At 36.0% G+C, this 27,289-nt stretch overlaps 1 protein-coding gene and 1 pseudogene across 1 annotated transcript in view; one reads left to right on the plus strand and one right to left on the minus strand.

The window, feature by feature from the left end:
* KIAA1328 (KIAA1328 ortholog) overlaps positions 1-27,289 on the plus strand; it is a 385,660-nt gene that overhangs the window by 178,101 nt on the left and 180,270 nt on the right. The window lies entirely within an intron of this gene.
* LOC132436383 (large ribosomal subunit protein uL4 pseudogene) lies at positions 13,419-20,713 on the minus strand (annotated as a pseudogene).

A 27,289-nucleotide genomic window follows, 5' to 3' on the forward strand; every position in this document is an offset into this window, starting at 1 on the left:
GTGCTTTATAAAATGGATTACTATGTTCAACTGTTATTTGAGTTCCTGAGAATTACTGCCTAAGCTTAGATCTGTGGTCCATCTAGACTAGCATTTGCTCTTGGATAGGTTCTCAAGGAGAGAACATGGGTAAATCTACAAGAACTAACAGAAGCCCCACCCAAAATTTTTTTAAATATTTTTCTGCTTTTCTTTTCATTCCAGCATGGCCCTTTGGTTTTTGGTTTTCGTTTTTTTGTGGTATGCGGGCCTCTCACTGTTGTGGCCTCTCCCATTGTGGGGCACAGGCTCCGGACGCGCAGGCTCAGCAGCCATGGCTCACGGGCCCAGCCGCTCCGCGGCACGTGGGATCTTCCCGGACTGGGGCACGAACTCGCGTCCCCTGCATCGGCAGGCGGACCCTCAACCACTGCGCCACCAGGGAAGCCCCCTTTGGTTTCTTTAAATCATTTAGGAGAGAGGTTCTGTCCCAAGAACTCCAGAAATAGCTGGGGAGATTAGTATTTAGTCATTGTGAACATGAGCCGGGAAAAACAGAAAATGTTTAAAGATAGTTTATTGTTAGTATATTGTATTTTAAGGTTGTTTATTGTTTCTTTGTTATTGTTAAGCGAATATATTCTGGCCTTAGAATATTCATGCAATTCAAAAATGTACGGTGTATTAATTCCAAGTCCTCTGTATTCTCCTTCCTCAGCAGTAACTAGTTAACTTTGTATATTACTCCAGTTTTTTTTTCTATGCAGATCTAATACTTTAATTTTTAGGATAGTAGGTTAATACTATACATATAATTTTTACAACTTTATTTTCTTACTTAATAATATGTATCCTGTACTTTCCAGGGGATTACATGTATATATTAACGGCATCCTTTTTAATGTTCATTCAGCATTTTAGTGTGCGGATATATCAATTTATTTATTCAATCCCTTATTGATACATGTCTGGGTTATTTGTAATTTTCTATTACAAAATATACTGCAGTGAATATCCTTGTACACATAATTTTGAATGCGTTTGCAAGTTCTATTCCCTAAAGTGGAAATGTGTGCTCAAAGAATAAAAAAAAATTTAAATGGTAGATACTGAGAAATCAGAGGTGCTTGTTGAGAGAAAAAAGTAACTCATAACATTAATAGTAGATACTGACAGTGGGAATGGCAGGCTTTGCTTTGCCCTCACTTGAGGTAGCTCCTTGTGTAAACAGTTAATAGTGATTTCTAGAACTTAAAAAAATTAACAGTTTCCCTGACTCCTCATTCATATTTGTTCTTTCCATTTATTCATTGGTCCTTAGAATTAGATAGGGAAGGGGATGCATGGAGGTGGAAGAAAGTATGGATACTGACTTTCTCATTTTACAGAGATACAATCTAAAGTAGTGGATCAAGTAGAGATTATAATTATTATTCAACGTTAGAAAGGTAATGTACAGAAGAACTAAAGATAAAAACACGGCTAAGAAAAACTTTAAAGGATGTAGTGTAAATGAGCTAAATTGTATATCTTTCATAGGGAGGAAAATACTGGATTTTCCTTAACAAATCTGTAACTGTAATTACAGAAGAAATAGAGGTCTAAACATATAATTTAAAGTTTTGGAGGTAACACTGAATAACTAAAGTCAGAAATAGAGAAGAAAGTTTACCTCTGAGGAGTGAGATTGGTAGTAGGGAACGGAGATGTTTTTATTTTTCATTTTATTTCCTCCTTTAAATGTTGGTATTTCTAGTTCTGTGTTTATTGATTACTTTCCAAATAATATAGAAAATAGATTAAAAAAGGAAAGCTGAAGCTATAACTCCATGATGGGATAATTAAGACAGTTGTGGGAAACAGCAATATCAACGTCAAATCAGTTAGTGGGACAATAATAGACTTAGGGGTGTTAGTTATATAGCTTATGAGTCCATTTATAAACTTTCCATATCAAGAAAGTTTATACCATATAGTAGTTTAATAAGAAATAAACCTACTTAATTTGAATTATAGAATTCAACTCATGACAATACATGGATACATTCATTCATTTGACAGACATTCATGAGTGGAGTAAGTTCATACTGTTATTTTTCTATGCCTGTCCCTGATGTGCTTTAAGATGTTGTATAGGAAAGCTCTCAGTGGGTTTCTGTTGAGTGAACTCTTAAAAACTCTCCTCCTAAAACTTAGTGTCTCCTTGAAGAGATTTTCTATCAGTCCTTCTCTTTTCAGCCTCACTTCTTCTCTCATTTTTGGTAATACCCAGTGTTTCCTATTCCTGAGCTACTACCAGTCAGCCTGCTTCTGAGTGAGGTTTCTGCTTTGTTCATGCTAAATCAGTTACTGATTCATCCACCTGCTTTCTAACATCCAAAATTTGGTTGGTATCTTTTCCAGTTTTTTTCTCAGTATGTCTATACCTTTTTATATTCCTTTCCTGCCATTCCTCTACTATTCAATCCACCAAGTTTAATCTAAGGTCCAGTTTTATTTTTACAAGTGTCAACTAAAAAACCATTCCATACCAGAATAATCACTGATGCATTAGTAAAGCAACAACATGAAGTGACTGCTCTTAAAATGAGAAGTGCATAATGATGAAACTGCTTTGTTCATATGTTCTGACCTAGACCTCTAACAAGAGAATCATTCTTTTGTCAGAGGATTGGATTTGGCAAAAACTTTAGTTAAATACACCTTTCTCCTACTTCTCCTTTTTTGGAATGAAGGAAAGTTCTAGTGGTTTTCAATGCAAGAAAAGTTGCATCTTTCTGGTTTCTTTTGAAGAACTCAAAGTAAAATGTGTGATTTCTACAGAGGGCAGAAGAATTCCTTATTGTTTGGGGAGAAGCTGGGTGATGGTGATAATAATAATTACTATTATTTATTGATTGCTTCTGTGTGCAATTTATTTTATAAACAGTGTCTTTTATTAATCCTCAAACTGCCATAAGTAGTTATTATTTACTCCTTTTTACAAAGGATGAAATAACTTTTCTAAGGTTAAGTAATTTGCCCAAGGTTACACAGTGAGTATTGGGCACATTATCAAATGACTCTAAAATCCATTCTTTTCCCACTTTTCCACCTTGTTAGACTCATACTATTTTAATAACAGCAACAATGATAGCCGATAGTTATATAGCACATAGTCTCTACTAGATGCTGTTTTATACTCTTTATATATATTGACATATTTAATTCTCGTCCCTTAACCTTATGAGGTAAGCACCATCATTATCCTCTTCTATGGAGGTCAGGGAGAGTAAGTAACTTGCTGAAGGTCAATTAGTTACGGCTATAGTGATGTGGACCAGGATTCTAAGACAGTTGTTTGGTTGTTATTGGAGTAGATGAGAATGTTTATATTTGTTCTCATTGATTGCTGTGTCTGTTAAAAGGGCTCTAAACTTTAAAAACAGAAAGTAAATAAATATTTGGGTTCTTTTTTCTTTAAAGCTATGAGAAGATAACATGAAGCAATAAATGTCTTGCCACAGCTTAAGGTTTCTAGTTAGTATACCAACCCTTACCAAGAAAAAGTAATTAAATAGTGGGGGAGCAGGAGAAAGGGGAGGTGTTTTTATATTAGAGTTCTGGCATTAACATTTGCAGATTGAGAAAAGCTCAAGAATTTTCTCTGAAGTACCCTCTTTATTTTGCTGTACTCTTTAATGTTGTTTCTAATTCCAAGAGAGACTATAATATATATTTCATCCATCCTTAACTATACCAAGAGGCTGAAGATAGCATGCATTATCTTGGCAATGTTTTAGGAGAAAACTCCTATGTCTAGAGTTAGACATTTCGATCTGTTTGAGTACTGCCTGTGTCTAACCTGGACATACACACTGGCTTTGCTTTCCTGTTATGTCTGTGACACTGTAAGACATTCATATAGGAGGAAGCCACTCTAGGGTTCCTGGATGATGCTTTGACTTTGCAATATTAAATGTCTTGCTTCTTATTAGGCTTGTCCCCTTCTCCCCTCACTCCTTCTCCCAAAAAGTTGCTTTAAAAGGAAGAATAATAAAAGTATTTTGGTCTCTTTCTCCATAACCAGATTGACCCACTGACAGTCTGACTTTATTAGTTCAGACACTTGGCTATGAAAAATTCCTTTTTCATCCTGATTATTGTTTTATTTTAACACTTTTGATTTAAGAATGAATGTATTTAATTGCTCTTTATTTTTTGTTATTAACTTACTAAGGTTTTGTGATTTGTGCAGCTAGTTCCTGTGACTTTCATAGAAGCTTATACTTCTGTGACTCATAAAAGACATTTTAGAAAGTTTATACTCCTGCCTCGTTGAGGTAAGCCCCCTATAGCCTACCTTTCCTGCTGATTAGAACTAAAAACTCTGGACAAAATATAAAAGCAACTACATAAATAATCAAAAGCAGACAGTTGGTGCTGGGAAATTAAACCTGGAGGGGCAACTAGTTTGGGGTGCGTTTCCTAGTGTTTTATTTTGTTTTGTTTCTTTTTTCCCGTGGTTTTGCCCCCAGTTATGGAGCTGGGCAACAGTGGCTCTGGCAATTAAAACTCTGATAGAAACCTCATTTTTCTATCCAGAGAAATCAAGAAAATGGGTCCTGCATTTAATAGTATGAGGGAGGGATCTTTATGTTTTTTCTACCTTTCCCAGCTTTGCTCCTAAGACAGACCCAGTTGCAAGGCTGCAGCTATAGTAGAAGTGCTACAAGAGAAACCCTGTCTTTCCTGCCAGATAACCCAGAAAGGGGCATCTGTGATGAAGACTAAGGAGGACATCTTAGAAAAAAAGAGAGCTGGGGAGGGTGTCCCCTCATTTTGTGTATAACCAGCACAAGTACTAGTTTGTGCATGTGTCAGACAACCCACAACAGCATACCACAGTCTTTGAGAACTGGCCTTCAATTAGAACCACTCCTCAGAGGAGGTGAGGAAGAACTTGTGGTCTGAACCTAACTGACCTGATTGCCTGTTAAAACAGACAAACAAATCCTCTAGCAGATTATAAAAGATCAAAGGACTGACAGCCAATACAGCATAACATTAAAATGTCCAGGGTATGATTCAAAATTATGCTGCCTACAAAAAAACCAGGAAATTATAAACAATTCTCAAAGGAAAAGAGAGATGCCAACCCCAGGGTCACCCAGATTTTGAAATTATCAGGGAAAGACTTTGAAGAAGCTTTTATAGCAATTCTCCGTGGCATAAATGTAAACACTTTAAATTAATTTCTCAGTAGAGAAATAGAAACTATTAAAAACAACCAAATGGAAATTTTGGAACCAAAAAAATACAGTATCCGAAATAAAAAATTCACTGGGTGGGCTCATCAACATAGTGGAGTGACAGAAAAAAAAAAGTCAGTAAACTTAAAGATAGATCAATAGATATTTTTCAACTTTTAAAACAGAAAGAAAAAAGAAAGATTGGGGAAAAAAATGAACAAAGCCTTAAAACCTAACTTATGTCCAGAAGGAAGAAAAAGATTACGTACAAAAAGCTGGAAAGAATAACCAATTCTTAAGGGAGAAGGCAGCCTCTGCCAAAAAAGAGTGAGTCTTTTATATAAGACACAAATCAAGGTAAACTTCCTTTTTAAAATCTTGGGAGACTTTGCAAGGATATGCTCAAGAATGTCAGTTTGCACAAAATTGTCTTGCAAATAAAGTACTGAAACATTTTCTGTCACAGAGAATGCTAGTTGCCTACCTATTATCTATTCTTCCCTTATTCCTTCTTAAATGAATGCCAGTCTTATTGAGAGTAACAGTGTCGCAGGATAAAACCCGCATTACCCAGCCTCTTTTGCAGATGGGGTGGCACTGGGATACAGGTCTGGCCAGTGAGATGTAAGTAGAATTTGTGCCATGGGGTTTCTAAGAAACTCCCTTAGAGGGCCCGGGGGTGGGGGTGGGGTGGGAGTGTAGCAGGCTCCACTGTCTGCTACACTCGATTTTATGCCTCTTTTCATCCTTTGTCCGGTCTCTTTTTCCCCTATGGCAGCAGTTCTCAACCAGGGATGATTTTGACCCCCAGGAGAAATTTGGCAATGTCTGGAGACATCTTTGGTTTTTACAGCTGACAGTTGCTAGCAGCATCTAGCAGGTAGAGGCCGTGGGTATTGCTAAACATCCTACAGCGTACAGGACAGTCTCCCACCACAAAGAATCATCTTGTCCAAATGTCAAGAGGCCAGATTGAGAAGCTTTGCTCTATGGAATGCTGACCTGATGTTGCAGATTAAATAGCCATTTTGTGAGTAGAAGGTGGCAAGTCCATGTCTGAACAAAAATATAGAAGGAACTGAAGTCCTGATGACATTGTGACACTGCTGTAACCGCTGCAGACTGTGTTCTTCCAGAGGCTTCATTACAAGAAAAAGAAAACACCTAATTTATTTAAGCTAATGGATTTCTCTTTCCTTACTCATTTACTAACTGGTAGAGTGTTTATTTAGAAGTTGTTAGTCATAAAGATTAGGGCAGCTAAAATATAAATAGTAATGAAGAGGTCTTAGGTATTGAAAAGAATAAGGAAGAGCTTATCATGTTTATCTGGGCAAAGAGGCATTTGAAGAAAGTATCTTTTTCTAAAGATTATCTTGAAGGGAGTTGTACCATTCTGTGGGCTTTTTTAATGAAGAACTTTTCTGTTGTTACTATAACATATTTCGTTCTAGTGCCAGAATTTGGTCTCCTCAGCTTCCACTAGATCTGTGGTTAGCTTGGATCACATAGGGACTTAACTACTTGAGTCTCCATTGCCTGGGGTTGCAGATCCACTAAAGGGAAAGTGATGGAGGTTAAGCATTGTATATACTATGGAAGGATAAGAGGTAATGTTGGTTGAGCTTTGGGGGATCCCTTTCTGATTATGGGGGCAACATCAAAGCTAAAACACCATGTCTAGCCTTGGAATTCAGTTAAAATGATGCTGTCATTTGAAATCATGCCACACTAAGATCTAAGGAACTAAAGTTGTTTGTTCTGACCAAAAATAGGATAGAGGTATAGCAATAATTGATGGAAACAAAAAATGGAAAATTCAACATAAAAAATTCCCTAACCATGAAATTGCCTCATGTTCTCCAGAAAATGGTATTTCTTTGCTTTAAAAATGCTGGTTTGAAGCTGTCGCAGAGCGATGCCATATTTACCTAAATTATAGGGACCCTTTAAGTAGCCATTTGTGGAATACAAGAAACTTAGTGCACTTGTAAATTTATACCTGTGACAGCCTGATTCTCACTGCAGAATTCTAGGGGTGAAAAACACCCCCAAACCTTCTAATCCATTCCCTTACTATTGTGGGAAATTGTATATCAGTAAAAGATACAGATTGTACCCTAAAGGGTTTCAATCTAATGAAGCTAACAGTAAACATATACTGGGTCTGTCCACTAACATCTCAAAATCAGTGTGACTAAAATTGAACTCTTGATTTCCCTTCCAAACCTGTAACTCTCTCATCTGCCTAGCTCGGTAAATGGCATTCCTATTCTTTCTGTTTCTCAGGAAAAATCTTTGAAGTCATAATTGACATTTTTCTTTCTCTCTCACCCCCAGAGCCAATCCATCACCAAATCCAGCCCATTCTAAACACATCACAACTAATACCATTGCTTACCACCTTCACTGCTTCCACCCTAGTTCAGGTCCACTTTTTACCAGGATTACCTCCTAGATTTTTACCCAAGTGAAATGAAGACCTATATTCACATGAAAACCTATATGTGAGTATTTACAGTGGCTTTATTCATATTCCTTAAAAACTGGAAGCAATCCACATGGCCCTACTCAGCAAAAAAAGGAACAGACTGTTAACATACACACTACATACCTGAATCTCCAATGCATTATGCTAAGTGAAAGAAGCGAGACTCAAAGAGTGAGTCCATTTATATGACATTCCTGAAGAGGAAAACTACAGAGACAGAAGCAAATCAAGAATTTTTAGGGCTGATTACAAAGCATGAGGAGTTTTTTTGGTATGATGGAACTTTCTTGATTATTATGGTGCTTACCCGACTGTACTCATTTCTTAAAACTTGAAAAACCATAGACTTAAGGATGAATCTTATTGTACATAAATTGTATCTTAATTCAGAAAAAAAAAGAATTCATTGTTAGTAATAGCAGACTTGTCAGTCAGAGTTCAGTGTGGGAAACAGAAACCATTCAAGATATTTTAAACAAGAAGGAATTTTATATACTAGGAATAAAAGCTTTGGAAGGGCCTAAGAAGCGATTTTATGTTGAACTTCGGGTGGTGACTTGAGAACAATATAGAACTTATATACTCAGGGCATAATGCTCTGAGACCATCACTGGAGCTATGCTGGAATCCAGAACAAAGCATCTACTGCTGCTGCACTGGTCTCTGGACATCCAAGAAACCACAGAATAGATTCCCACCAGTGAGACCAAAAGGTTAGGAAGCCAGGTCAACAAGCCGTTGGTGCTTCTGCTGCTGCCACACTGCTGCTTCTTACCCCCAGAAACTGAAAAATGTTCCCTATTTTGTTAATGCTGGAGAGAATTCTCATGTTTTCACCATTGTCCTTGCCAGCAGAGACAAACAAAGAAGACCCCCAAAATCATGTGAAATAAGCAGAACCTAATTGACATCCAGAGCTCTGGCTAATAGAAGGGAGTTTGTAGTTTCCCACATTTTATAATTAAATGGAGGGTGGAGTAAGCCATGCGTCAGTGGTCAGCACAATATCTAAGCTTCCATCAATAAGGGACTGCTTAATGAATTATGATATGTTATACAGTAGATGAAGGATTTACCCAGGTGGCGGGTATTCTGTAAGCTGGAGTATATAATTGCACTGTTGAGTCATGGTTAATAAATTCTGGTGCTTTAAATATAGAACTCTTACATCTAACTGTACTGAAGTCAATATATTGCAGTTTCTATAATCCTACTTTTAAATTTGTGTAGCAAACATTGCTATTTCTTTAAGATAGTTAAATAACTTCTCTTTTTCAAAATTAATTTGAAAGATTACAGGACAAGTTAGACTTCCTAATATCGAGAATGCCATACATAAATTTAGAAAACAAGAATTTTTCGAAATGGTAAATAATATAGAAGAGATCTTTAACAACTTTCTACATGAGGCAGATCAGCTACAGATAAAGGACTAAGTTTATATAGAATATGTAGTAGAACACAGCCTTATCTCTTGGCTGTGAAATGCAAATGTTGCCTTCCAAGTGGCATGTGGATCACTGTTCTCAGAGGAATGCCCTGATGGCATCCTCTCACATATCACCTACGCCATAGCTGGTGTACATGCACACTCCTGTGTGTACGTACACCACCGGAATGGGTCTGAGTAGACTCACTGCAAACTTAAAGCTCCGGGGAGAAGTATTTTAGTTCGTGAACACAAACCTGTTAAGTTTGGCCCTCTCTCACCCCCACAAAATAAAGTTCAAGTTAAAAAGTATCTTTAAATAAAAAATAAGCTATTTTATCTTAAAGTGTACGAGCAATGCGCTTAGAGTGAATTGCCTCAGAAACTAAATGGCCAGACTGCCTCTAACAGATTTTAATTATTTTTATAGTTTTTCCCAAATGAAGACTCACAATAGCCATTTTAAGTAAACTAGAGCAATTCTTTCATCTTTATTGCAAGCTTCAGACCCTAAACAAAGCATGAAGCTGGGCAGTGCACTGTTTAATTTTCAGATTGGATTTTTCATTATGTTTTATGATAACTTTTTATTTTTATCAAGTTGCATCTCAGCCTTCTGTTTAGACTCAAGAAGATTTATGGCAAATGATCTGGGTGTTTATTTGGACAAACATGCAATAAATCAGTCTACTGTTTCAATAAAATGTTATTAATAGAACACATTATTCTGTTCAGTATTATGCTATCTTTAAAATTAAGCAGAACATTAGTGGTAGTGAAACTAGTTTCAATCAATACATTCCTGTAATGAAACCTATTGTATAAGAAACTTCTTTTTAAGGAGGAAAAATGTCCTTAACACAACGACCAACTACCAACTTCTGACTCTAGAGATGGCATTTCACAGTTTCTAAAAATTATTTGGTAGGATTTCTTTGTGTTTGTTTTGGTGTTAAGATAGTTTCCTGAAAGTTACCTTGCAGCAGTTAGTGCATAAATGTTCCTTAAACGCTTTTTTTTTTTTAATTGAAGAATTTAGTTGGCACTTGACCTGGCAGAGACCCACCCAGGTGTGTGCTTCAGTGAAATTGAGGTCAGAGCTGCTGTTGACACTCAGGAGTATAAGAATTGCCAATTTCTCTTCTGATCGTGTAGAATTTCTGGTTAAATTTATTAATGGAGTATAGATAGAGGATATAATTTTAATTTTTCAAAATTCATATAATAATGAGAATTTACTAGGAGTGAGCCCCGATTTAAATCCTCTATCACCCACTATACTCCCTATTAAAATTTTAGAATGATGGCTTTAAATTCAAAGGTGGCTAAAGTCTCAGGGTGGTACTGCAGTCTTAGGAGAACTTCACTGCTCAGGGACTGGCGGGTTGTTTCTGTTGCTGTCTTCTGTTTAGATAGCAAAGTGCCTTGAGAAAAGGCTGCTATTTGATAATGCCGAGGGAAATTAAAGACCTTTGAATGTTAAATTGTGTATATTTTCCAGTGGAAAATCTCTTAAAACATACTTTATGCTTTTGCTTGGTACACAGTATTGTCATCACATGGCAGTTTAAGGAATCTGGAGACTGGTTGGAATTCCAAGTTTACTCCTTTACTTCTGTCGTTTTATATTTTTAATCTGAATGTAAGAAATAGAGATTATCTTACTGTGGTTTTATTCTCATTAAATTGTTAAGAAGTGGTTTTGGGAGATGAGAGTTATGTTAAGATGAAAAAATAATTATGAAAATCTAAGCCATCATACATATTCTACTGGCTTAGGATAAAGTTTCCATAGTCCATCAGGCAAATAATTTGATCATGTTGCTGTACGACTCTAACAGTAAACAAGCGAGTTCTAATACATTCTTTGAATACCACTGCTAACATTTAAATGCAGATGGTTATCATATTTTTTCATACCAGTAGGAGACTACTTAAAATCTGCGTTGGAGTGAAGCATAAGGTAGCAAGCAGTACACTTGATTCTGGTTTTTATCTTTCTTAGTTCCACCTCAGAACTTTTAAATGCTACATTTCTGAAGGAAGGTTCAGTTTCGTGTTATGACTGTGAACACCTGTGAACCACTGGGCTTAATTTGTTTACAGCTGACAGTGATTGTGTGTGGAGACTGTGGCAGCAGTTGGCAAGGAGCAACTGACCATTTCGTTATCTCTGCATTGTCTTATTTTTCTTATTTCTCCAACATTTTAACATCATCTATGTTTTGTGAAGTTATTTGTAGGTTTTTTTTTTTTTCCTAGTAGTTATCTGGTTTGGTATTAAGGTAATTCTGGCTTCACTAAATGAATTGGAAATTGTTTCTTCCTTTTTCTATTTTCTATCTTTGTGATATTATAATTTCTTTAATTGACATGGAGGTATTAAGATGTTCTCTTTTGTCTTCAGTCAGTTTTGGTAATTTCTGTCTTTTAAGGGATTTGTACATTTCATAAGTTGTCATATAAGTAGCATGAAGTTGTTCATAATGTTCCTTTTTCAACCTGATGATGTCTGTGGCATTGCATCTGTGTGCCCCTTTTTCATTTTGATGATTTGTATCTTTTTTTCTTGATCAATCTTATTGATTTTTTAACAAAACAGCTTGTATTAGATTTTCTCTATTGTTTGTTTTCTATATCATTTATTTCTGGCCTTATGTTAATTTTTCCTTCTATTTATTTCAGTTTTAATTTGCATTTCTTTTTCTAACTTCCAAGATTGACATTTAGATCATTGGTTTGGGACTTTATTCTTTTCATTTAAAATTACAGATTTACACATTTAAACATTTAAAGTTATAAACATCTAATGTTATAAATTTCCCTCTGAGAACTCCTTTACCTGCATCCCACACTTTCTTATGTTGTGCTTTTTTTTTTTTTCAAAATATTTTCTTTTTTTTTTTCGGTACGTGGGCCTCTCACTGTTGTGGGCTCTCCCATTGCGGACCGCAGGCTCAGTGGCCATGGCTCATAGGCCTAGCCGCTCCGCGGCATGTGGGATCTTCCCGGACCGGGGCACGAACCTGTGTCCCCTGCATTGGCAGGCGGGCTCTCAACCACTGCGCCACCAGGGAAGCCCCAAAATATTTTCTAATTCCCTTTGTGTTTTCCTCTTTGAACGGTTTATAATCATTTATAAATTTTTCTTAATTTCAAATTTTTGCAGATTTCTCAGATAACTTTCTGACATTTATTTCTAATTTAATTCCTCTGTGTCAGAAAATGGAGTCTCCACAATTTCAATATGTTGAAATTATTGAGACTTGTTTTATATCCTGTGATATGACCTATCTTGCTGACTAGTTCATCCACATGTAAAAGTAACCTAATCTACAATTATTGGATGGAGTAGTCAATATATAGCAATAGGGTCAATGTTTTTATAGTATTTGTTCAGGTCTTCTATATACTTACTGATTTGGGGTCTGTTTTTTCTGTCATTAACTGAGAGCTTTGAAAGCTCCAAATATGATTATGGATTTATTTTTCTTTTTATTTCTATCTTTCCTTCACATATTTTGAATTTCAGTTATCAGATGCCTTTGCATTTAGGATTGTAATGTCTTCTTGGTGCATTAAGTTCTTTCATTTTGTAACATGCTTCTTTGTCCCTGATAATATTACTTATTCTGAAATACCTTGTATGATATTAATATAGCCACTCCAGCTTTCTTATAATTAGAATTTGTAGAGTATATTCTTTTCCATCCTTCTAGTTTTCCCTATCTTTGTCTTTATAATTAAAGTAGGGTTCTCATAGTTGGATTTGGCATGTAGTTGGCTTTGGTTTATAATCCTGTCTGACGTCCCTGGCTTTTTATTGGAGTGTTAGTATCTTTTACACTTGATTAATTATCCAATATGGTTGGGTTTAAATCTACCATCTTGTAATTTATTTTCTGTTTTTCACCAATTTTTCAGTTTTTCTTTAGTTTTTCCTGCCTTTTTTTAAATTAATTTTTATTGGAGTATAGTTGCTTTATAATGTTGTATTAGTTTCTTCTGTACACCAAAGTGAATCAGCTGTATATATACATATGTCCCCCATTCTTTCCCATTTAGGTCACCACAGAGCACTGAGTTTCCTGTGCTATACAGTAGGTTCTCATTAGCTATCTATTTCATACATAGTAATGTATATATGTCAACAGTTTTAGCATTATCTCTACTTGGGGCTCATTTTTTTGTTTTTGTTTTCTTTTCTTTTTTGCCTCTTTGATCAGGTCTTTATTCAGAATTAACTGTCCGAAATGATCTGACCTTTATGGAATGCACAAATTAAAGTTTATGCAGCAGGCTTCTTTTCTTCTGTGGTGGGTTTCTTTTCTGTGGGCTTCTTTTCAGCTGGTGGTTTTTTGGTCACTGCAGCCTTTTTCCCCACAAAAGCCTTCTTCTTAACACCAGCAGCCTTCTTTCCTTTCTTCTCCCCCACAGGCTTCTTGCCTGGAACCCCTTCCTCATTCGATGTGGCTGCTAACGCTGCTGCTGCCTTATCCATCCAGAGTTTGTGATTCTTCTCCTAGAGAAGAATTATGTCCATCCAGTGCATGGTCTTTGCATATGGGTTTAGCTTCAGCGTGATTCTCAGGTTTTTCAGTGGATTCTTCTTCTGGACTCACAGATGAATCTGTGTGGTGTTCTGAGGGCTCTTTGGATCTCTGGGCTTTTCAAGATTCTGCAAAGGTCTGTTTTGAGTATCTTGCACATGGGAAGGTTGTAGTTGCTCTTGAAGGAGGCAGCTTCACGCCAAATGCCATACAGATCATCTTACTTGTGGAAAGTACTTTCAGTCCAAAGGCAGAAATGTCCCATGTGCTGCTCATCAGGAGTAAGTTGCAAGATGTTCAGTTTGCTTACGCTAAGCAGAGTAATTCCAGGGATGTTTCTGAAGGCCTCAATGATACCGTTGTCCTCATTATAGATGATGCAGGGTTCCCTACCCTGGATATGACACAGTTTCTCATTTTGCCTTTGCCAGCTGTCATTTGCTGTGAGCCATAGACCTTTTTGAAATCATTCCATGCCTTAAGAAGGCCTGTTAGATTTCTTAAGAAGCAAAACAGCCTCCTTGTTTTTCTTGTAGCCTTCAGCTTTATCTTCAGCCACCAAAGGAAGTTCAGGAATTTCCTCAATACAATGACTTTTAGACATAACCAGTGCTGATAAGGCCGAGGCATCCAGGGCAGAGCAGATGGCATATCGCTTCTGTGTTGTGTTCACTCTGCGGTGCCAATGTTGCCAGGTTCTGGTTGGCACAAACATGTGGCCCCCATGATACTTATTTCCAAAGGCACCCTGGCCAGAACAGTCAGTCCAACTGCCTCGAACCCTGGAAACTTGAGCCAGAGCCTAGCCAGCACCCAAAGACTCAGCACTGGTTTGATGACCTGCTAATTCACTGACAGCATAGGGCTATCTGCTGTGTTTGTGCAAGTTGGTGTGAACAGAGTTCACAATATCTGGTTGAGCAGGAGCCTTGAACACAGCAGGTAAAGTGACATTTATGCCAGATGACTCCTCCTTTTAAGAGAACACTGATATCAGTGGATGAGCACATGCCACGGCAGTGAGAGGAGAAGACTACGCTCCTCTCGACCTGGCGGCTCCCATGGGAAAGCTTGGGCTCATTATCTTTGTTTTAGGTAAATTTTAAATATGAAAAGATATTGCTTATATTTCCATTTTCTGGAAGTCTTTATTCGTTTGTTTCCAAGTTTCCATTTAGTATTATTTTATTTATACCTGAAGATATATGTTTGTTTGTTTGTTTATGGCCATACAGATTATCTGGTAATAAATTCTTCTATCTTTTGTTTGTGTGAAAATATCTATTTCACTTTCAATTTAAAGGAAATTTTTATACAGTTCTGGCTTAGTTTTTGTTTTCTATTCACCACTTTTAAAATATTCTATAATTTCTTCTGGTTGGTATGTTTTTTTCTAATGAGATTTTTAAATAAGATTCATTCTTATTCTGTTTCTTTGTATGTCGTGTGTTTTTTAATCTTCCTGCTCAAGAACTTTCTATCACTAGTTTTTATCAAGTTGATAACGGTGCCCCTTGGTGTTCTTTGTGTTTTTCTGCTTGAGTTTCATTGAGCTTCTTGGGTCTGTGGGTTTATAGATTTTATTAAATTTAATATTTTAAATCATCATTTCTTCATATATTTTTTCTATCTTCACCTCTGCTGTCACTGCAATTACACGTATCACTTGTATCATTCCACAAGTTACTAAGGCTTTGTTCCCCAATCTTAATTTTTTTCTCTATGTGTTTCAGTTTGGATAGTGTCTATTTTTGTGTCTTCAAGTTCCTTAAGCAACATCTAATCTCCTGAAACTTTTACTGCATGGAGTTAACATTTTAGATTTGTCATTTTTCATCTATTGACTATCATTTGGTTATTTTTTATATCTTATTATTATGTTCATGTTTTTCTTTAAATCTTTAATTACGTTGGGCTTATTTATAATAGATTTTTTAAAATCCTCATATGCTAATTTGTCATTTCTGGGTTTTTTCCTCTTGATTGACTAGTCAAATTTCATCGTATGTCTTGTAATTTTTTATGGGCTGTTCGTTAGTTTGTATGTTACACTAATGAGTATCTAGATTTTGTTGTCTTCCTTTGTAGAGTGTACTAGCAGGCATTTAAGTTATTGGTAGATCTTGACTTCTTAGAAGCTTATGTTTAGGCTTTATTAGGACTAGTCTGTAGGCTAGATTTTTCTCTAACAACCATTTAGTTAGCTCTTTCTGGGTTCTCAATAGGACTGAGTATCCTGGGATCAGCTATGACTTTCTCATTCTGACTGGTCAAAACTTGTACACCTCCCTGTTCTGTGTGACTTCTGGGAACTGTTTTACTTCCAACTCCCTGGTTGTTCTTTTCCCAGGCTATCGCAGTTTAACTCTACACATGTGCAGTCTTGGCATTCAGCAAAAACTCAAACGGGCCTATGTGCCGATTACTCAGCTATTTTTCTGAATAGCTCTCTCTTCTCTGGGACTCTGTTCTGTAACTTCTAGCCACCTCAGCCTCCCTGAACTCCGATCTCTGTCTCCGTAATTCACCAAGACTTTTGTGTTCTGCTTAGGACTACCCTCCTTCTAGCGTAGTCTGGGATGTTTGTCCAAACAGAAATGAAGGACCATTGTATGGCTTAGCTCATTTGTTTGCCTTCTTCCAGGGATCATATACCTTTACTAGCTGCTGTCCAATGTCTGAAAACAGTTGTTTTATAGATTTTTTCTAGTTTGTAGTGGACAGGTAAGTGTATCCCCCTCTATAATACCCCAAAATGGAAATTTTCATTGAAACTATCTTTTAAATGTAGTTTTTAAATTTTAGCATACAAATTTAATGGTATTCTTAAGAAAACAAAGAGGCTTTATGAGAGGGAGAAAGTGTATTGTGAGCATAACAAAGGCACAGTAACAAAACCTTATAGGAGATATAGTATTGAATGCTTTTTGCTCTTTTAAAGAAGGTAAAGTATTTGCTCTTTTAAAGAAGGTAAAGTATTTTTCTGGTCCTTATGGACCAGAAAAATACTTAAATGAGAAAATTTAAGGGAAGAGAAGATACATTGTTGTCAGATTTATTGTAACTTGTAATTAAAGCCCAAATTGATGTGTAATAGGAATCTTGTAAAGAATACTTATTTTGAGGGTCCAAAGTAATAAAAGAGAAATAGAGATTTAAATAAGAACTACAGAAATATAAATATCTGGCCTTCACGCTGGAAACCAAACTTCATGGTTTTGGCTCTAGATTCAGTTACTTTGGGCATGTCTTTGAGCTTTATTAACATCTCCTTATAGGAATCAGATTTAACTCTTAATAAAAATAAACTTTGGGGACTTCCCTGGTGGTGCAGTGGTTAAGAATCCGCCTGCCAATGCAGGACACTCGAATCCGTGTCCTGGTCTGGGAAGATCCCACATGCCGCAGAGCAACTAAGCCCATGCGCCACAACTACTGAGCCTGCGCTCTAGAGCCCGTGAGCCACAGCTACTGAGCCCATACACCACAGCTACTGAAGCCCATGCGCCTAGAGCCCATGCTCTGCAACAAGAGAAGCCAACGCAATGAGAAGCCCGCACACTGCAACCAAGAGTAGCCCCCGCTCTCCACAACTAGAGAAAGCCCGCGTGCAGCAGCAAAGACTCAACACAGCCAAAAATAAAATAAATTAAATAAATAAATAAAGAATTCTCTTTAAAAAAATAAAATGAAATAAACTGTGACTTCACCCACTAAAAGGTGCTCTATCAGGTATATCCCATGTGCCTTCTGTATGATGCAGTACTTTGTGAAAATCTGTTAATACCCTGAAAGGATAGAGAAATGAAATGTAGTTACGGATAGGTTAATTATCCTCTGCATCCCAAAGGTTTATGTGTGCTCTTGTCAGTAGATTTGGTCTTAAAATAAAAGCAAATTCAGATAAGGTAGGAAGTAGAAAATTTAATCAACATTGTTGAACAGAAGAGCTGAATGAGGTTCATCTGCTACTGTGCAGAACTAAAAGATGCTGAAAAGTAATGGATATAAAATAAGAATAAAGGGGAGAGCAAAAGGAGTGAAAAGAACTCCAAATATACTTTTCTTCTATTAGTTACATATAGAACACACAGAGACTTTTGAGAAAAAGATACTTTATGGACAGAAGGTACCCACTTTAATGGGAAAGAATTATTTGTTCCAATATTCACAAAAAGAGGATAAATAATAAATGTTTAGGTATAAACCAGTCATAGAGGAGGAGACCAGAGCAGGAAAGGAAATTGTGTTTGGCCCATTGTATGAGGTAAGGGAATGAAAAATATCTGAACACTGACTTCCCACAGCCAGATGGAACACATTCGTCAAGTCAGGAGGCATTTGGTAGCACAGTGGTTCTCAAAATGTGTCTCCTAGACCAGCAGCATCAGCATCACTTGGGAAATTTTCTAAAAATGCAGATCCTCAGGACCTAACTCATACTTACTGAATTAGAAACTCTGGCAGTGGGACCCAGAAATCTGCATTTTTAACAAGCCCTCCAGGTGATTCTTATGAACACTAAAGTTGGAGAATATTTGTGCTAGTGTAATAGAAATAAATGTCTTCTGTTAATCAAACTGCTGGTGAGTCCTATCACATGCAGTGTTTTATAAATACATCTTCCTGAATTATCTTCTTGGTACAGATAGGTTAGAAATATTTTCTGTCTGAAGAAATGATCAGTGTGCTTAATCACACAAGTACTAGAAAACAGGAAAAGTCTATAAGATGGAAACTGACAAGTCTCTTTGTCATCACTTCTATCCAATTCTTTATGTTCTTTTTCTGTGATTTTTCTGTGTAGATAGAAGGATTTAAACTAATTTTGGTTTGGAGTGAGGTAATCAAATATGCAATTTTTAACACAAAAATGAGTCCTTTGAGTTTACAATAGTTTTTAAAAACCTGTATGAACTGTACTAAAGTGTTGTTTTTTCAGTGTTGCTCTTCCTTTCCTCTCTCCTCTACTCTTCTCTGCTCCCCTCTGTTCCTCTCTACTTCTCCACGATGCCTCAGCTTTCTCCCCTCTGCCTTTCCCTCAAAGTATGCCTTCCGAGGAGAAGAGAGGTTCTGTGTCAGGTTTGGGTTTACGAATATTAGGAAGGTCTTATGTTAATGACTGTATCTGTTTTCTTAATAGTGCCAAAAAAATTCTCACTCTGTTTTGTAAGCACTTGATTGCAGGTGTGTTTGGTGCTGCCTAGCAACTTTGGCTGCCCTGTGAAAGAAACCACACTTGGTCAGAGTGATTTCCAGAGAGCGTTGGAAGGCAACATTGTGACAACTAAGGAAAATGCCTTTCTTGCGGACTAAAGTAGGCTGATTGAGCAGTCTTTCATAGCCAAGTTAACAAACATGTACAGTTGTTTATTTGTATTTCCAAGAAATATATTAAATACCTTATGGATTAGCAGCCACTTTATGCTGGACACCCATTGCACCAGCCTGAAAAATATTAACTGGGAGAGGAACTATAACTGTGACTAATATTATACTAATGAGCAAGACTTCTAGGTTTGAATACTTCTTGGGAAGAAGCCGATTGTCCTGTCCTTCTCGCTAAGAGATTAATCAAAATCACGTTAACTGTGGTGTCATTTAAATTACTAGGTGTTTAGGACTCCGCTAATAAACCTGATAGACTGAGGATGCTGTCTGTGCCTACCCAAGTTGTGCCAGTCTTCCTAGGTGAGACTTATTGGTGGAAGCCCTTTACATACAGGTCATTTAGATGGATCGGCTGTGTTGAACAGATGATGGCATGCACAGATATTCCATACAATTTGACTTGTTTAGTTCTTGTTGAGACGTGTAGAAACATGAAGACTGTTGTGAGTAGGCCAGTCTGTGCTCACAGGTACCTGCTTTTTGTATTGGGTTGGCCAAAAAGTTCTTTCAGGTTTTCCTGTAAGATGTTATGGGAAACCCGAACGAACTTTTTTGCCAAGCCAATATTTGGAATCATTGCCAAGAGTAATGGCCTGGTTTAAATGCCTGGGTTCACTCCCTTCCATCCTACATGAAAAGTGCTGTGAGAATTCAGGTTTGTGTTGTTGCTACCCATACCCCTTCCCTCCTCCACAGCAGCATTTTAGGACAGTTGTCTGTGAGCAGGGCTTCTCCTACTTTCTAGACTTAGTCTAAAGAACTAATCTAAGTTTTTGTGCCCTTTAGACTGTTTCAAGCTTAAATAATCATCCTAATCATGATCTCAGCCAAAATATGTCCAAAAGTTATCAGTATACAGTATATCATAATGATTTTCAGGCCCTAAAGAAACTATATATTATAAATTGTGCAGTGATTAATTTTTGATTTGAGTATTCATCTTCACTCCCTCTCAGCAGTGAAGTAAGCAACATCTGCCCCACTTGTATTTTTTGTTGTCATTATAGTTAACTTTACCTCTTTCCACCTGTTTTCTACAAATTGTATTGTTCTCTAATTATATGTTGTCATTAAGTATTTAGGGCATTGTGTAATAAATCTCTCCCAAATCAAGTTACTTTCCAGCCAATAGGCTCTAAAGGCCCACCTGAAACAAGACAAAGTGTGGATCTCCTGTATTAATGACATGTTGCCTATCATAGCAGAAGGGACCTTGTAAAGAAATCTTGAGGCAAGTAAAAGAAGTGGAAAGGGTTCATTGAGCCTCTGTCATTCACCCCAGTTATTCTTCATCAAAAAGCCTGATTTTTATTGTCTTTATACTACTTAAAAAATGACAAATGACCTTGTAATTAGTTTGTTTACTAATTTGTCTCTTTCCACTAAAATGTGGATTTTCATTACAGCAGGCTCATTATGTTTGATGGTTCCGTAGTACCTAGATCAGTATTTAGTACAAGGTATGCATTCAGTAAATGTTAGTGAATGAATGAATGTTGTCTTTTTATTATAAAATTCACCCATTTTAAAGGTGAATGATGCTGATAAATTTATAGAATATACAACCATCACACAATCCAGTTTTATGACATCCAACCAGCATTGGTCCATTAAGGACCATGCCTGCTGAAGGATCCCTCATGCCCTGTTGCAGTCATTCCTATTACTACCCTCAGCCCTAGGCAACCACTAGTCTGCTTTCTGTCTCTATGCATTTGCCTTTTCTGGACATTTCATATAAATAGGGTCATACAATAGAGAGCCATTTACATTTGGTTTCTTTCCCTTAGCATCATTTTTTGAGGTTCATCCATGTCGGAGCATGTATCAGTAGTTTGCTTCTTTTTATTTCTGAATACTTCTTTTTATTGTTCCATTTTAGCGATACACCACATTTGGTTTCACAGTTCACCAGTTAATAGAGATTTGGAATGTTTCCAGTTTTTGGCTATTATGAATAGTGTCATCATGCACATTTGTGTTACAAGTGTTTATGTGGACATACGTTTTCATTTCTCTTGGATAGGTACCTAGGAGAGAAATTGCTGGGTAGTATGTTAATTTTATGCTTAAATTTTGAAGAAATTACTAAACTGTTTCCCAAATGGCCATATCATTTTACATTCTCACCAACAGTATATGTGAATTCCAGTTTCTCCAACTCCTCATTTTCTATATTTTTGATTATCACCATTATAGTAGATGTGAAGTACTTTCTCTCCTTGGTTTTAACAGGGTATTCACTTTATTTTTTTTAAATTAATTAATTAATTAATTTCGTCTGTGTTGGATCTTCATTGCTCGTGCGGGCTTTCCCTAGTTACAGCGAGCAGGGGCTACTCTTTGTTGTGGTGTGTGGGCTTTTCAATGCAGTGGCTTCTCTTGTTGCAGAGCTCGGACTCTAGGCGCGCAGCCTTCAGTAGTTGTAGCTCACGGGCTCAAGAGCACAGGCTTAGTAGTTGTGGTGCACGGGCTTAGTGGCTCTGAGGCATGTGGGATCTTCCCAGATCAGGGCGCGAACCCATGTCCCCCTGCATTGGCAGGCGGATTCTTAATCACTGTGCCACCAGGGAAGTCCCAGCCTATTCATTTTAGCTTTCCTAATGTTTAATAATGATGAGCATCTTTTCATATGGTTATTATCCATTTGTATGTCTTCATTGGTTAAAGGCCTACTATATCTTTTGCCCATTTATTTACCCATTTTTAAATTGAGTTATTTTTCTCATGGAAAAAAAATCCTTGTGTAACTGGAACCACACAGTTCAAACCCTGTGTTGTTTAAGGGTAAAATTGATGTTTGTATATGGATCTTGTATTTTGTGACCTTGCTGAACTAACTATTCTAGTAGTTTTTCTGTTTTGTTTGTAGATTCCTCAGTATTTTCCACATAAAGGATCATGACGTCTACAAATAAGTTTTCCTTTCTTTCCATAATGTCTTTTTTTTTTTTTGCCTTATTGCACTGACTAAAACTTTTAGTATAGTGTTGACTTGAAGAGATGACAGTGGACATGCATATTTTGGTTTTGATCTTTTTCCATTAAGTACTCTTAAATAAAACCTATAGCTATAGGTTTTTTTATAGATACTGTTTATCAAGTTAAGAAAGTTCTCTTCCTAGTTTGCTGAGAGTCTTTATTGTGAATGGTTGTTGAATTTTGTCAAACGTTTTTTCTGCTTCTGTTTAGATAATTGTGTGGTCTTGGTTTTTGTTTTTCATTCTATGAATACACTGTATTACTTGATTTTTTTGATGTTAAGCCAACCTTACATTCCTGAAATAAATCTCACTTGATCATTGTGTATAAGTTCTTTTATCTTATGTGAGATTTGGTTTACTAATATTTTGTTGATGATATTTAGGTCTACATTCTTAGAGAGACTGATCCTTGTTTTTCTTAAGATATCTTTGGCTTGATATTATCGTAATACTAGCCTCATAGAATGTGTTGAGAAGTGTTTCCTCCTCTACTTCCTGAAAGTTTGTGAATGGGGGTTATTATTTCTTTATATATTTGAGAGAATTAATCAGTGAAGCCATCTGGGCCTGAACTTTCCTTTGTGGAAAGATTTTTTTTATTGCTTGTTCAGTTTCCTTATTAGTTATGAGTTCTATTAGTTTTCTATTTATGTATCACAAATTATAATAAATTTAGCACTTTAAAACAACATTCACTGATTATTTCACAGTTCTGTAGGTCACAAGCCTGGTTGATCTTGATGGGGTTCTCTGCTGAGTGTCCCACAAGGCTGAAATGAAGGGGTCCCCTGGCCTGGGCTCTCCTGTGGACACTCTGAAGAAGAATCCACTTCCTAATTCATTCAGGTTTTGGTATAATTCAAGTCCTTGCAATGTAGGACTAAGGTCCCTTTTTCCTTGCTTACTGTCATCTGGGTGCCACTCTCAACTTTGACAGGCTGCCCACATTTCTAATCACCTGGCCCTGTTCATCTTCAAGCCAACAACAGCATGTTGATTTCTTCTTGTTTTTTCAAATCTCTTTGACTTCCCCTTCTTCTACCAGCTGAAGAAAACTTTCCTTTTAAAGCACTTCTATGATTAGATTAGACCCATCCAGATGATCTTTCTTTTGCCATATAACATAACATAATCATAGTAGTAAGTAACACCTTTTGACTTCTTCTTAGATCCATGATTTATTTAGACATGCATTAATTTTTAAACATTTGAATTCCCAAATTATTTTCTATTGTTGGTTTCTGATTTAAATTCATTATGTACAGGAAATATATTTCACATAATTTCAACCCTTTGAAATTTGTTAAGATTTGTTTTATGCTGTAGCAAAAAAAAATTTTTCCCCAAAGAATGTTTCATATGATTTCTATTGTTGTTAGATAGAATGTTCTATAGATGTCAGGTCAGGTTGGTTGACTTATCGTTCTTTTATGTTTTTGCTGATTTTCTGTTTAATTATTCCACCTTGTGTTGAAAATGGAGTATTGAAGTCTCCCATTTCTTATTATTAAATTGTTTATTTCTCCCTCAGTTTTTTTTCAAGTTTTGACTCATGTGCCTTGAGAATTCAGCTGTTAGGTTCATATAATAGTTTATAATCACTTTTTTCTTATAAATTGATCATTTTATCAATAGGAAATGTCCTTCATCGCTAGTAATATATTTTACTTAAAGATATTAGCATAGCTACTTTAATTCTCTTATGTTACTATGTGTATGGTATATCTTTTTCCATCCTTTTACTTTCAGGCTATTTATGTGTGAATCTAAAGTGTGGCTATTATAGATAGCATACATTTGGATCTTGTTGTTTTATCTAGTTTGACAATCCCTGCCTTTTTCTTGGAAAGTTTAATCCATTTGCATTTAATGTAATTGTGATATGGTTGGATTTATATCCTGCATTTTGCTCCTTTTTTTCTTTATATCTCATGTGGTTTTGTTCCTCTGCTGCTTCTTCACTGCCTTCTTTTGTGTTAAATAAATGTTTTGTAGTGTAACATTTTAATTCCTTGGCTATTTTTTAAATCATTGCTCTTGTGATTACAATATGCATTTTAATTTACCATAATCTCCTTAAGATGAATTCTAACAGTATTCCAGTAAAATATAAGCTTGGCTCCAATATAACATTTCCTCCCTACTCTACTATGCTATTGTTGTCATACATATAATCTTTTCATGTTAAAAGCCCAATAATACTGTTTTATAACTGTGATTTTTATGTAATTGTCTTATAAAGCAGTTAAGAATTCACACATATACAAATTCTTTTATGTTTACCTACAAGATTATCTTTTCTGGTGTCCTTTATGTCTGTACAATGAAGTAACTGGTATAAATTTCTGTTTAGCCTAAAGGATTTCATTTAACATTTCTTATAGAGCAGGTCTACCAGCAACTATTCTCTAAGTCTTTTTGTTTTGCTTTGCTTTGTTTTTAAACATAGAAATATCTTTATTCTGCCTTCATTTTGAAGGATAGTTTAGATGGATATAAAATTCTTGGTTGACAGTTTACTTCTTTTAGGACTTTGTACCATCCCACTGCCTTTTTGTTCAACTGTTTTTGATGAGCTGTTAGTTGTTAATATTTTTTTTTAGCAGTATCTTTCCATTTATTTGTGTCTTCCTTGATTACTTTGCGCGCGCTCGTGCGCGTGTGTGTGTATGTGTGTGTAATGTGTTCTTGTTCCCTATATGTAATAAATCATTTCCCTTACTCCTTTGAAGATTTTCTTTTTGCTTAGCTTTAAACAGCTTGACCATAACTTGTCTAAATGTGGATCTTTTATGTTTATCCTTCTTGGAACTTGTTGAGCTTCCTGGATCTGTGGATTAATATTTTTCATCAAAATAAAAATATTTTGACTGTCATTTCTTTTTTCAAATATTTTTCTCCCCCATTTCTCTTTTCTCTCTTTCTGGGACTTCCATTTCATCTATGTAGGTATTCTTGGTTACCCACAGGTTTCTGAGACTAATTATTCTTCATCCCTTTTTTTCTTTTTCTGCTCTTCAGATTAAATAATCTCTGTTGACCTACTTTTAAGCTTACTGTTCTTTCTTCTGCTATTTCACATCTGCTGAGGAGCCCCTCTACTAAATTTTTCATTTTACTCATTATACTTTTCAATTCCAGTATTTCCATTTGGTTCTTTCATATATATTTTTTCCCTCTATCTCTTTGCTGAGATTCTCCATTTGTTGTCAATATCGTGCTTTCCTTTAATTCTTTAAATGTGTTTTTCTTTAGGTCTTTCAACATATTTATAATAGCTCTTTTGAAACCTTTGTAAGTCCAATATTTGGGACCCTTCAGAGACAGTTGACTTTTTTTTTCTTAACATGGGTAACCCTTTCCTATTCCTTTGAAATTCTTGTAATTTTTTCATTGAAAACTGGACGTTTTATGTAATATATTGTAGCAACTCTGGCTTCTTATTGAAGGCTATTTTTGTTGCTGTCCTTTTCTTTGTTTGTTTGTTTTGTGACTTGCCTGTGTTAATTCTGTAGAATATATTTCCCTTCAATGTGTGTCCACTGATGTCTCTGCTCAACCTTTTCCTGTTTTCTTTTTAAATCTAGCTTCATAGGGGACAGTGCTGAGTCAACATAACTTAATTAGCAAATAGTTAATGATTGTTGATAGGTTGTGCTCAAATACCTTGAGTCAATATGGCTTCCACCCTTTGCCAATGGATGTTTGTGAGTTGGGGAATGCTTTCACTGTCTGCCATGCCTTTTCGTGTTGCTATTTTCTAAGCTAGTAGTAATGTAAAAAACTTTAAAATTAAGCTACCAATGGCAGGCAAAATGGCACCTTTGTTGGTTCCATATGCTTGATTGTATAAGGTGAATCCCTCAAAATAGGAAGCAAGTACCATATTTGAAGACATCTCAAACAAAATGGGTAGTAGTTTTGACCTTTAACTTCATAATTCATGCACTAACATTTCACGCATTTTGCTTTCTAACTTTATTTAAAACTGTTTAGCATTTACTTTTTTGAGGAAAGGAGGAATTCTCAGACATATCATTATTCAGTTGCAAAGTATCCCTTTTCAATTTCTTTAAAATAAATAGCAATAGTCCCTGGATTTATGAGCTTTGTGAGACAGATAAAGTGGTAGTTGAAAGCATTAAGCCAGCCATAACTAGCATGAAAAGGAGCCACTTCTACAGGTTTGGGTGATTCACATTGAAGGTCATTGTATATTGATACTGCTTTCTCTTTGTGAAAAAGGTTGTTCTTGGTTATTTTGCTGTTTGGCCTTCAATCTAAATGTTCACCAGTCTTTCCATTGTTTTTTTTCTTTAGGCCGTGTTCTTAATGACTTTGTAGCACTTGAAGTTATATCAGCCATAGACTTTTTTGCAGATTGTCTCTGATGGTCCTCAATGTGGATTCCTTTATGCTCGTTGCTCAGGGAATGGCACATTCCCATGTTTCTTTCCAAATACTTTATTATATCAAGCTTCTCCTCAATACTTGAAACTTGGCTTTTGCATGTACTGCTTGATGTTTCTGAACCAGGATGCTTAGACATTTAGGAGATTGTTTTCTTATATTGAAAAGTTCACAATGTAAAAGGATAGCAAAGCACAACCTTGTAGTGTTACATTCCTGAGGAACTGAGATAACTGATGGTTGTTTCAGGTGTGTGGGTGTGTGCATTGTGTAAATTCCTACATGGACCAGTTCAGCTGGGTGCAGTTTTCTGTGTTCACATAGTGTGTTTCATAAAAAGAACTGTTCAGGAGCAAACATGAAGTTTGCATTATTTTCAGATTATTCCCTAATATATAAATCATGTTGGAACAAATCCATCTTTTCAAAGTAGTGTTCTAATAGACTCACTGTGTTCTAGATGATTTGGGTCAGGGCTTCCTAAATTATCTGTGGTGAAGAACCAGGTTTGATTATTTTTGTCCATCTCCATGGACTAAAACTTTTTAAAAATTTATTAAAAATTAAATACTATAAAATGAAATGTGACAACATTTTTATTAAAAGTTTCAATAGGCAGATTATATTTTAATAAACATAATCTGAACAGACACAACATAGGAAAAAATGATAAAAAGCTTCATTGAAAGTATGCATACAGGTGATTAATACAGAGAATGACTATTACATAACTTTTTCTTGTTTGCAATCATAACTAAAAAAAAAAAAAAAAAGTATGTGTGAAATCACAATTCCCCCAGAATAAGTGCCTGTACACACTTTGA

Source organism: Delphinus delphis, chromosome 13, assembly GCF_949987515.2.
Source record: "Delphinus delphis chromosome 13, mDelDel1.2, whole genome shotgun sequence".
Classification (NCBI taxonomy): domain Eukaryota; kingdom Metazoa; phylum Chordata; class Mammalia; order Artiodactyla; family Delphinidae; genus Delphinus; species Delphinus delphis.